The sequence below is a fragment of the Neofelis nebulosa genome, chromosome 4 (genome assembly GCF_028018385.1).
Source record: "Neofelis nebulosa isolate mNeoNeb1 chromosome 4, mNeoNeb1.pri, whole genome shotgun sequence".
Lineage (NCBI taxonomy): Eukaryota > Metazoa > Chordata > Mammalia > Carnivora > Felidae > Neofelis > Neofelis nebulosa.
This window is the reverse complement of record NC_080785.1, coordinates 68167123-68181070: the sequence shown is the minus strand read 5'-3', so window position 1 is coordinate 68181070 and position 13948 is coordinate 68167123.

Here is a 13948-nt window from a genome sequence, read left to right as displayed (position 1 = left end):
ATCAGTAGGATAATTCACTCATTCTTTGATGACAGAAAGAGTATATTAAAATTTATAAGACATAGTCTGCTATCTCTTTCTAAAGAATAATGTAATGTTATTAGGCATGAACTAAAAGTGAGCTTATCTCTTCAAATACCAGTTCAGACCTTAGGAGTATCTGTTTTTCTTGCAAAGCTGATAAAACATACACCTAAGATAAAGGAGAAAAGAACTACATGTCAACAAAATGTTAATAACACAATTTGAGAAAACAAAGGACCTGAACCATACTGTTTTTGAGTAATATAAAAAGGAGAGATATAATTTTCTACTCGATATGTGGTAAAAGGGGCGCAGCATCGTATAATTGTGCTAACAGCTAATAAAAAAGGATATTTTATTTATTGCATCATTTATTTTCAAACAGTGATTATCAATACATTTAATTTGGCACAAATGTGGTTATAGTAGGATAAAGACCTCTACTGAAGGGATTTCATGCATTAAAGTTGCTTCCAAATAAAACTATTCAGAGCCAGCATTTTAAAAAATCGCGATCAAGAAATGTATCTTTTTTAAAAATATAATTTATTGTCAAGTTAGCTAACATACAGTTTATATAGTGTGTTCTTGGTTTTGGGGGTAGATTCCTGTGATTCATCATTTACATACAACACCCAGTGCTCATCCCAACAAGTGCCCTCCTCAATGCCCATCACCCATTTTCCCCTCTCTCCTGCCTCCCCTATCAACCCTCAGCTTGTTCTGTGTATTTAAGAGTCTCTAATGATTTTGCCTCCCTCTCTGTTTGAAACTATTTTTTCCCCTTCCCTTTCCCCCATAGTCTTCTGTTAAGCTTCTCAAGTTCCACATATGAGTGAAAACATATGATAGCTTTCTCTGACTGACTTATTTCACTTAGCATAACATTCTCCAGTTCCATCCATGTTATTGGAAATAGCAGGATTTCATTCTTTCTCTTTGCCAAGTAGTATTCCATTGTATATATAAACCACATCTTCTTTCTCCCCAAATGTCCATCAACTGATGAATGGATAAAGAAATTTATCTTTTTAGTGAACTGCCCCCTTCTGTGGCCCCATCAGAGAAAGCAAGTTGTACATGTACACATATATTGTCAGTGCACAAAAATAGGAAGAAGTCACCATCTCTCAAGATACAGGGCAGAATTATTCCTTTTACATCAGTTTGTGGGCCCTCACTGTCTATTGTAGGACTGTATATATTAATTTTTTATTTAAAAAACAAAATAAAAAAAAACAATTCACCCATCTCTCCCACCTCCCAGCCCCTGCCTCTTGCTGACACCAATCTGTTCTCTTTATCTATGAAGTTGGTTTCTTTTGCTTTTAGATTCCACATTTGTGAGAGATCATACAGTACGTATCTTTCTTATTTTACTTACCACAATGCCCTCAAGATCCATCTACGTTGTTGCAAATGGCAAGATTTCATTCTTTTTCATGGCTGAGTAATATTCCATGGTGTATATACAACACAATTTCTTTATCCATCTATCAGCGGACCCTTTGATTGTTTCCATATCTTGGCTACTGTACATACTGTTGCAGTGAACATGGAAATGTATATATCTCTTCAAATTAGTGCTATTTTCTTTTTTAAAAAATACTCAGAAGCAGAACTGCTAATCATGTGATAGTTCTATTTTTAATTTTTTGAGGAACCTCCATACTGCTTTCCATTGTGGCTGCACCAATTTTCATTCCCACCAACAGTGCACAAGGATTCCTTTTTCTCCACATTCTGACACTTGTTATTTCTTATGTTTTTGTTTTTTGGGTTTTTTTTGCTAATAGTCCTTCTAACAGATGCAAGGTGATAGCTCATTGTGGTTTTGATTTGCATTTTTCTGATGATTAGTGATGTTGAGCATCTTTTCATGTACCTATTAATTATCTGTAGGTGGTCTCTGGAAACAAAAAATGTCTATTCAGACCTTCTGCCCATTTTTAATTGCATTGTTTTTTACTGTTGAATTGTAGGAGTTCTTTGTATATTTTGTATATTAGGCCCTTATCAGGTTTATAATTTGCAAATATTTTTTCCTGTTAAGTTGCCTTTTCATTTTTTTATGGTTTCCTTTGCAATGCAGAAGCTTTTTGATTTGATATAGTCCCACTTATTTATTTTTGCTTTTGTTGCTTTTGCTTTTTCGTGTCAAATACAAAAAAAATCATCACTAAGATCTTTATTAAGGAACTCACCACCCATATTTTCTTGTAGGAGTATTATGGCTTCAAGTCTTATGTTCAAATCTTTAATCCATTTTGAGTTAATTTTTGTGTGTGGTGTAAGATAGTGGTCCAGTTTCATTCTTTTGCATGTGGCTTTCCAGTTCTCCCAACATCATTTATTAGATTCTATTTTCCTATTATAAATTTTCCTTTTCCTATTATATTTGCTCCTTTGTCATGAATTGACTATATATACATGGGTTTATTTCTAGGCAATCTATTCTGTTCCATTAAGTGATGTGTCTGTTTTCTTTTTTTTTTTTATTTTATTATTTTTTTATTATTATTATTATTTATTTTTTTTAATATATGACATTTATTGTCAAATTGGTTTCCATACAACACCCAGTGCTCATCCCAAAAGGTGCCCTCCTCAATACCCATCACCCACCCTGCCCTCCCTCCCACCCCCCATCAACCCTCAGTTTGTTCTCAGTTTTTAACAGTCTCTTATGCTTTGGCTCTCTCCCACTCTAACCTCTTTTTTTTTTTTTTTTTTTTTTCCTTCCCTTCCCCCATGGGTTTCTGTTAAGTTTCTTAGGATCCACATAAGAGTGAAACCATATGGTATCTGTCTTTCTCTGTATGGCTTATTTCACTTAACATCACACTCTCCAGTTCCATCCACGTTGCTACAAAAGGCCATACTTCATTCTTTCTCATTGCCACGTAGTATTCCATTGTGTATATAAACCACAATTTCTTTATCCATTCATCAGTTGGTGGACATTTAGGCTCTTTCCATAATTTGGCTATTGTTGAGAGTGCTGCTATAAACATTGGGGTACAAGTGCCCCTATGCATCAGTACTCCTGTATCCCTTGGGTAAATTCCTAGCAGTGCTATTGCTGGGTCACAGGGTAGGTCTATTTTTAATTTTCTGAGGAACCTCCACACTGCTTTCCAGAGCGGCTGCACCAATTTGCATTCCCACCAAGAGTGCAAGAGGGTTCCCGTTTCCCCACATCCTCTCCAGCATCTATAGTCTCCTGATTTGTTCATTTTGGCGACTCTGACTGGCGTGAGGTGATATCGATGTGTCTATTTTCATGCCAATACCATACTGTTTGAATAATCCAGCTTTGTTCTTCTTTGATTGTTTTAGCTCTTTGAGGTCTTTTGTAGTTCCATACAAATTTTAGAATTATTTGCTGTATTTCTGTGAAAAATGACATTGGAATTTTGATAGAGATTGCATTGAATCTGTAGATTGCTTTGGGTAGTATGAACATATTAACAATGTTAATCCTTCCAAAACATGAGCATGGTAGATCTTTCCATTTATCTGTGTTTTCTTCTATTTCTTTAGTCAATGTCTTATACAGCTTTCAGCATACAGCTCTTTCATCTCCTTGGTTAAATTTATTCCTGGGTATTTTATTTTTCTGATACAGTTGTTAACAGGATTGTTTCCTTAAGTTCTCTTTCTGATAGTTCATTATTAGCGTGAAGAAACACAACAGGCTTGTGTGTATTGATTTTTGTATCCTGAAACTTCACTGAATTTGTTTATTCCAACAGTGTTTTGATAGACTTTTTAGGTGTTTTTTAATTTATTTTTGAAAGAGACAGAGAGAGAAAGAATGGGGGAGGAGCAAGAGGGAGACACAGAATCTGAAGCAGGCTCCAGACTCCCAGCTGTCAGCACAGAGCCCAATGCGGGGCTTGAACCCACAAGCTGTGAGATCATGACCTGAGCTGAAGTCAGTTGCTTAACCAACTGAGCCACCCAGGCGCCCCAGACTTTTTAGGTTTCTGTATATAGTATCATGATATCTGTAATTAGTGACCATTTTACTTCTTCCTTTCCAATTTGGATGCCTGTTACTTCTTTTTCTTGCCATTTAATGTTCTGGCTAGGACTTCCAATACTATGCTAAATAAAAGTGGTGACGATGGACATCTGTGTCTTATTTCTAATCTTAGAGGAAAACCTTTCAGCTTTTTGCCATTGAGTATGGTATTAGCTGTGGGCTTGTCATATATGGCCTTTTTCATGTTGAGGTATATTCCCTCTATACCTGTTTTGTTAAAAGTTTTTTGGGCTTGTCATATATGGCCTTTTTCATGTTGAGGTATATTTCCTCTATACTTGTTTTGTTAAAAGTTTTTTATCAAAAAAATGTTGAATATGGTCAAATTTTTTTTTTTTTTTTTTAGCATCTAATGAGATGTTCATACACTTTTTATCCTTCACGTTGTTAATGTGGCTTATCACACTGATTTACAGATGTTGAACCATCCTTGCATCCCTGGAATAAATCCCATTTCATCGTGGGGTATGATCCTTTTAATGTATTGTTGAATTCAGTTTGCTAATATTTTTTGAGGATTTTCACATCAATGTTCATCAAAGTCCAGTTTGTTGGCATAAAATTATTCATAGTCTCTTACAGTCCTTTGTCTTTCCATGGCAATAATTGCAGCATCTCCTTTTTCATTTTTCTGATTGTGTTTGAGTTCCCTTTGTTTTCTTTATTGGTGAATGACTAATTTGGAATTTGTGGCTAGACTGGATGATGTAACTTTTTTAGATGAAATTATTAAGCAAATGTATCCTTGAAAAAGCACCCTTGAAGATTCCAGCTGCACTTTATAGTACCCATTGTCTAATTATAAAAAAGAAAAACCCTTATTGTTTTTTTTTTTTTTTAAATTACTACAAATGCAATACAGGTTTATTGTAGCAAAGTTTAAAGATATTGATAAGGGAGAAAAAAAGCAGTTTTCATTCAAAAGTAACCACTCATGACACACCCTTCCACAGCCTTATCTACATCTATATATGAATATATATTCATCTTTAAAACAATAAGTTGTTGGCTTTAATCTTCAATAATGCTTCTTTGCTACTTTGTTCCCTTAGTATCTCTGAAGCCCTTGTGGAAGACTAATGCTATCTTTTTTTTTTTTTTTTTTTTTTTTCAACGTTTTTTATTTATTTTTGGGACAGAGAGAGACAGAGCATGAACGGGGGAGGGGCAGAGAGAGAGGGAGACACAGAATCGGAAACAGGCTCCAGGCTCTGAGCCATCAGCTCAGAGCCTGACGCGGGGCTCGAACTCACGGACCGCGAGATCGTGACCTGGCTGAAGTCGGACGCTTAACCGACTGCGCCACCCAGGCGCCCCGACTAATGCTATCTTAAGATGATCTAAATAGGGTGACAAAAATGTTTTACTTAAAAGTTTTTAAAAATACATTTACTTCCTATGAGTCTTATGAGGTTCTAATTCTTAAAAATACAAGACACCTTCCATAGTCAAATGTTGAATATAATACCCAGAAAGTGCATCATATGTCTGTAGTGCTCAAAATTAGGGTGTATGAATCTTTTTCATGGATTCCAGTGTATCAGAGATCTTCAACATAATGCGAAGTGATGGAAACTGACTAGACCAGTTGTAGGAGCTTAGGAAAGAAGCAGAAGAGGCCTAGAGGAGTTTAATACCTAAATCACTAATCTTTTCATGAGTCTCATTTTCTTTGCCCGCTAACTTCCTCCTGACCATGCATATCATCTCGGCTCCCAGGCACAAGCCTTCTCGTGAACATTTCTTCAGCATTTTCCGGCTACTCTTAAAATAACTCGCAAATACTAAAACATCTTTGGGATCCTTAGGACACTAGACAGAGTTTTGATTTTTAAACTGTATTGAATTCTATACTTCAACAAACGTAAGCTAAGATTCACTGTAAGTTGTATCACTACCTGAAGTGGTGCCTAGGAGAAAGATGTTGGCAATTGAACAAGCCATTAATTTCAAATTTTATGCACAGTTAAAAGAAATTAACATGTGAAAAGGTAGTTTATAATAAACTAAGTATTTACTTTATATGGCATTTACTTAACACCTACACATTGCACAGACACTATTCAGTCACATAGCATGAATAGATTTGTAGCACATGTTACATGTTAGGTTGTGTGCGGAGAATTTGAAATTAGAATAGACGTTTTTGATATTTAACTCATTTACTTATTTTTGGGTTGAAATCAAAGCAAAATGTTCATATTTTAACATTTGTGTTTCTATAGACAATATTCCTTTTTCACTGACTTCACAGTGTCCAAGTGGGAGCAGAGGCTATTCAGGTGATGCAGAGTCTCCTTAGTTCTCTATAATTGGTCCTCAGAGACCAGAGTTTTAAGGTAGACCACTCTTTAAGAGCCATGCCTGAGTTGGTTCTTCTTCAAGATTTCAGTCGTCACTTAATTCAGTCTTTAAAAATTCACTAGGCTTGGAAAATGCAGATTTATTTCAATTTATGTTTATGACATCTTCTGTTTGACCAGTTTATACCAGATTTTACAGCTGAAAAAAGGAAGACTCAGGCCACTTCACTGATTTGTCCCTCAGCATTTAGGTAGGTTCTTTCCTGTGTGGATAGCCTGTCCAACACAAAGTATAGTATCTTTCACACTTTAATTTTACTGACCCAGATACGTTCTTTCAGTTGCCTGAGACATCTATTCTCTTCTTCTGAAATGAAAATTCCTATTTCCATCACCTTTTAAACTATTCTGCCCCATGTTGGTAGATGCTGCCTAGTATCCAAATCTTGGAATATAGTTTCCCCTTGAGGAGAGAAAGACACATGCCCTGTTTGTCCACAAGAATAATTTGCTATCCAGAATATAAATGTAGAACACCTACTCAGTCAAATGTGAGTTAGCTCTGAGTGGGATAGAGTAAGGGAACAACTAACTATTCATAGGCTCCCATCCTTTTTCCCCTTTGAATTTTACCTGTATTCTCATTTTCTTGCTTTAAAATAGATGGTCTTTAAAGCACATGATAGGAACAGAAACATAAAAATGTTTAAAATGTGAAACGTTGATGAAGTTAAAAAAAAAAAAATCACACTGACCATATACAAGGAAATACAGAAATCTGCGGTCTTGGGCAGAAATAGTTTATCCTGCTTTGTACTGAATAGTGATGGTATTTGGAGCCCCTTCAGGCTCCTCTCCCTTGCTTTCATTTTCTTGCCTCCTGGGGCCAAAACTGAACCTGTTAACTGGAAAATAATCTAGAGGAGACTGGACAAGGGTTGAAAGTATCACCTAGGACAAACTTTTTCCTCTAAAAGCAGAAAAAGCCTCAATAGCTGTAGGGAAAGTAGACCCCAGAAGGCATTAATTAACCATAGTCCTGGAGGGAATCATACATGGGGCTTCTGAGAACACAGAGAAGGATGGCTGACGTAGTCCTCACCTGCATTTTGGAAATGGTTGCATTTGGCAAGACGTGCATGTTCTCCAAATAACATTTGCATACAAGTCATCTGGATTTTTTGCTCTCTAAATAAATACTTCTGGTGGTATTTACAAATAAATACTTCAATCAGTGTGGGAGACAAGTCTAATTGTTTAAAATCCCACTTATATTTCTCTACCACTTTATAGCAGTTATAATTGTACCATCTTTCACTTAATAGGTGACTGAACTTTTTATTCTTGGTCTTGAAATGTGATGCCAGAGCAAGCCGTATTATTTTGAAATCATTGGGTTAATATCTCTCTAGAAATTTGATTTCTACTAAAATTATGTCCCTTAAACAATGTGGGACATTTAACCATTCCAATTTTGCCTAAGGTAGATGATTAAAGCACAGTTAAACAAATGTGGGTCTCTGCTATAGAATCAATCTGTTCCCTCAAAATTCATATATTTGAAATCCTAACCTCTAATGTAATATTATTAAGAAGCAGGGCCTTTGGAGGTGATTAGGTCATGAGGGTGGACTTCTCATGAGTGCAGTTTTAGTACCCTTATGAAGGGGACCCCAGAGAGCATTCTTGCTCCTTCCACCATGTGAAGACACAGTGAGAAGATAGCCATGTATGAACAAGGAAGCAGATCCTAACCTCTTAGACTTCTCAGGCTTCAGAACTGTAAGAAATTAGGAGACAATAATAAATGGAATCTATGGTATTTTTGTTATGATAGTCTGAACTAGGACTGTCTCCAAATGGATGATGGTGTTTTCAAAGAAAAATTTTACATGTACTTTTTGTTTCTATTATATAGTATAGGACACATCTAAATTCAAAGCTATTTTTAATCACAAATAATTTTAAATGCAGGCAAATAAAAATGTAGTTGTAAAGTGGTAGTATTTTCTTAGTATTTCAATCATTTTTAGTAATATAAGCAAAACAATGAAAGAAAAATTGAGTTATATCATAGCTTCATTTCCTGTTTTCATTACTCATTAAAACTTGATAAGTATGGTAAATGAAATGTAGTACCTAATTACAATGTGCCACGGATTCCTCTGGACACCACCTACATTAATTGTAAGGCTATTTTAAAATGAAGTATGTGTGCCAGGTGGCTGATATGAATGTCTAAGATCAACCACCATCGTCCTCTGTAAAATTATTTTGTTCTTTAGCTTATCAGTAAAAATTTAAGTACCAAGATCGCTAACATTTATTAAATGCTTACTATGTACTGGGCAGTTTGCCAGGAGCTTTAGAAGTATTTTAATCTTTGAGATCCCTGTGAGCCAGGTGTGATTATTTTCTCCATTTTATACACATAGTACCATGTGCTTAGCTGTGTATTTTCTGTATAGAGGGTTTTAGGCAGGTGCTAAAAGAACTCTGGCAGTTATATACAATAATTTTAGCATAATAAGAAATCACATGAAGGGCTAATTTTATTTCCAGTGGTGGGTACACTGACAGTTTGCTGTCACCAATGGGCTCAATGCTATTTAATAAATTTCCCTTAACCTACACATAGTTGCATTCATAATATGTTATTCCACTTCTTTTTTTAAAACTTTTTTAGAAAATTGTGGAGCGTATAGTGTGTAAACCTTTTTTTCTATATATTCTAAAAAATGTGGAGACCCAGAGATGAAAATAAAAGTCACTTCTTATCCTATTTCCCACAGGAAACCACTGTTAGTATTTTATATATATTCTCCCATTTGTTTTTATCCATGCATATGTAAATACATATTTAAATTCAATTGGAAAAGCTTTAAACTTGGTTTGGTTTTTCTGATCTCTAAAATTTGGTAATATATCAAAACCCTTTCTTATATCATTAAAATTTCTTCCACATAATTCTAGCCATAATACAGAATTCTGCTATATGGTTGGTTATATTCTAATTATTGGATCAATTCCTTATTGTCGGACATTTAAACAGGTGGAGAAAACTTCAAACACTTAAAGTCTAACTCATGCGGGACACCTGGGTGGCTCAGTTGGTTGAGCATCCAACTTTGGCTCAGGTCATGATCTCACAGTTTGTGATTTCAAGCCCCACATCGGGCTCTCTGCTCTTAGTGCAGAGCCTGCTTCAGATCCTCTGTCCCCCTCTCTCTGCCCCTCCCCTACTTACACTCTCTTTCTCAAAAATAAATTAAAAACATTAAAAAAACACTCTAAAGTCTTACTCATGCTTTAGGCCTCAGATCTTTAATGATTAAAAAATAATAACATGCCCAGTAAAAGCCTTGAGCTAGATCTCTATTGATCTGAATTTTAATCTAAAACTACAGAGTTGAAGGCACCCTCAGAGGAATTTAGTCCATTTTCCAACTTCTAGATAGGAATATATCACTATCTCAGATACAGGTCTCTAGAAACTATTCTTGAATTTAATGAGGGATGAAAATTCCATAACCCCTCCCAATGTATTATTACAGAGAATTGGTGTCAGGAGCATAGGCTGTGGAGATAAACAGACCCTAGGACCAAATATCAGATTAAGAACTTTGATCTTTGACTTTGACTTTATTACTTGCTCTCATTTTAGTTTCTATGAGATTCTATTGAAGGGTTTCTGTGAAGATTCCATGAGATAAAAGAGTGCCTGGCAAAGCATAGGTGTTGAACATATGTCAGTTCTTTTTATTTACCGTTTTTCTCAAATCTCTAACATTCCCTTGCATTCTTTCTATAGTGAAAAAAATACCCACCCAGCAATATTTATGGCACTAAATACACCTGAAGACTAAACCCTCTGAACTCCAAACCAAATAAAACTAATTCCTTTGACTTTTTCTAAAGTCTGCTTTCATAATTCTTTAAACATTCAGACTCCTAAATTTTGAGACCCCAAATTAGGATATATCACCATTGGTCTGGCCAGTAATGCAGATGGTAAGAAAAATCCACTGTATTTTATGTATTATTACATTGCTGCCACTCTAACAAGAACTTGCTGAATTCTTAAGTTATGATGTGATTAACTCAGGTTCCACTTACAGGCCACCATGACAACTGCTTCTCTGTGCTAGACTTACTTCTCAACACTGATTCTTCATCTTGTTTAGAAGCAGTTCCTTCATCATTTCAAGTTGGTTTCATTGATTTGGATAGGTTTTCCAGCATCAGACTATTTACTTTGAATCAAATGGTCATCTACATGTCCACTTTAGTCTATTTTTAAGTTACTGGTGAAATTTAGAGGCAAATGAGTTAATACATATCCCATAGATCAACAAGAAACCATTACACATATATGCAGCTGAGTATAGCAATGACACAGAAATAATGGCTACCTCTTTTGTAAGCAGATTTCTGTTAATGTGAGTCCAGTAGCCCTGAAATTCTCTCCAGTCTTACACAGTGACGTAGATTTTAGTATGTCATGTGTGGATTATGCATTTGTAGGCTTTGGCTCTGAAAGCTGTAATTACCAACATTTGAAAGACATCTGTGAGGGTGAGGATATGAAGAAGATAAACCAGAAGCAAGACCTATAATTACCCCACCCCATCTTCCTATCGGGAACTTTGGATGTTTAAAGCACATCAGGACCTTTAGACAGGCCCTTCTCCTTCAGGGTACATCATCAGGTTGCTCTGAATATACATCATCAATCTCTCAGGCAGTCAGTGTCCCCTACTGCACACTATTAGCTCATAGGTCCTTCAAAGACCAAGGGTGGACAAGAAGCATACTTCTTTATACTGAGTGATCATATCCCTGACATTAGCTATAAAGGCATTTTTTATAGTGAGGGGAAAAACACTGGGTCTGGAGTCAGAAGACCTGATTTCCAGTTATGAATCCCTCATATACTGTGAGCCTAGTGAAAGCTTTCCTCGGTTTCAAGGACAATTTCCCCATCTGTAAAATGGAAACAATCACAGAATTACTGCATACAAAAAGGTCATAGATGTGAATATGCTTTAAAAATACTACGAGATTTCTATAAAACACATGATGTAGGAAGGGAAAAATGATGTAGAGTCACACCATTTCATTGGAAATTTGTACATTTGTTTCTGTTTTCATCTATGGCTAAATACTGAACATATATGTTTAATATTTCTCAGCCTCTGCTGAATACATAGCTAGACTATGAGTAGCTAGGACTTGGAAGTGTTGAGGGAAATAACAAGATTCCTTATCATTGATAATAATTAATGACGATGACAATAATGGATAACAAAGCAACTAATCCTTTCAAAGGTAAAGGTAGCTTAGACGTGATTCATAGTATTTATGTTCCGCCTGGTTTTCTTAGATTTTTCTTTAAAGACAACTTAACAGTTTTCTAAGAACAACTGAAGTGAGACTGTTCCTTGAGTAAGAAAAATGGGCAGCTAAAGCTTCTTTCTTCAGTAACACACTTGAGCTCCTTGTTTATTTCTGTGTCATTAAGTGACACTTACATAAATACCTTGTTGAGTAATGGTGCTGTGGCAAAACTGAAGTCAATTTAGGACACTGTTCTCCCCAAGGTGAGCAATTAAACCATGTATGTAAACTAAGTCCCCTTTGGCCTACCCACTCAACTCCGTAAGTAGCACTAGAAATGCAAAACCATGTGGGGCATAAGACATGGCTGGAGGGGAAAATGGGAAGAGTAGGAGAAGTCTCCCTGGAAAAATGAATAAAATATAAAGGGGGCAGGGAAACTAATAACTGAAAATTGATTCTGACTATAGATATCAGTATATCAAGTTAATGCAAATTAAGGTGGCATGAGATTAGGGGGAAAAAAAGCCTTTTCCCTGTACAGTATAATAACCATCTTACTTTAAATGTAGCCAGGAAGGGCTGTGTTTGCTCATGTGATCTGGTTTCCGCACTTCCCACACCTGGGGAAGTATCAGCTAATATTGATTTAGCACTAATTTATACCTGATGGTCAGGGCCAACTAGAAAAGAAGAGAACTGGTACAAATTAGTGGGGCACAATGGTCCCAGAAAGCAGCCTGGGGCCTGACTGTTGTATATCAATACAAATCACCCTTTCTGTGATGTTTTTAAATATTTTAAAGGGACCTGAACTGGTGCTCTTAAGATCCTCTTCAAGAATGATAAGAATGGATAAAATCAAGTTACATTCTTAGATTCCATTATGTTTAGTTCATTAATCTGGGACGCAAGCAAACTAGAAGCAGAACAGGCTTTGAAATACCTGACTCATGGGGCTCCTGGGTGGCTCAGTTGGTTAAGTATCTGACTCTGGGTTTCGGCTCATGTCATGAACACTTGGTTTGTGAGTTCGAGCCCTGCATCGGGCTCTGTGCTGATACTGTGGAGCCTGCTTGGAATTCTCTCTCCCCCTCTGCCTCTGCCCCTCCCCTGCTTACTCTGTCTCTCAAAATAAATAAACTTAAAAAATTAAAAAAAATATATGACTCATTATATTACAAACAATATCAGCAAGTCAGTTCCATTTACTTTTTCCTTAATAAAATTCCCTATAATAAAAATATCTCTAGTCTTCTATTTTAAGTATCAGTGTATATTTTCTTGAACCAGAGAACTAGATCCTACTTCTTTGAAAACTGTTTTCTTTGGGTAATTTCCATTAAATGATGTCCATTATCACCTATCAACATTTCTTGGAATTTGGCTGAAGAATGAGAAAATATTTGCGTCCTATAATTAAGTTCAATGAACTTTTATTCATTTCTAATCCATTGTTTTCCAGATTTGCCTGATCATAATGATCACCTGGGGAACTTGTTAAAAATTATACAGTCCTACCCTACCCATTCCCAAACATGCAAAATTAGATTTTCCAGGAAGGAAGGCTGAAATCTGTATTTTTAGCATGGGACTCCAGCTATTCCTCATGATTTACACATTTGGAAAACACAATTCTGTGCACTTGTCCTATTCCTCATGATGTCAGAGCTCTTTAAACTCCCACATTTCCTTCTAACTGCCCTTTTCCTCAGTGACTGCAGGAGTTTTCCTATTCCATCCCACCTGAGAAATAAGGTGCATTCCCATCAACTAGTGCAGCCTTCAGCAGCAGTGAGTCTCTGCTACAGTGGCAGTAGACAGCATCTACAATCTTGGGTAGGGAGGTGATGGAGAGATGGAAGTGTGTTTCAGAAAAGCCTTTCTAGAGACTCTGACCCTCCCCTTAATGACCAGTTGTAGATGACTTTGCTGCTTCCTGAGGTGACCACACTTAACCTCCCTTTGTGCTACATAAATTTTTTCTTTACCTCCACGCTCTTATCTTCCCTTCTTCCCATATGGGGGGGGGGGGGGAAACATGGTCCCTTTTTGTCAAACTTGCACTCTTGATCAAATTCTCTATTGCCTCATGGAAGCTGTATCCATGAATCCTCCTCCCCATTCAAAGCTTGCTTTTTCATTTTTTTCTCCTTTGGCTTCTAGGCAATAAACATTTCTTCTGTATTCTTGTTAAACCAACCCAACATATACTTTCTTGGTCTCTGTTGAACCC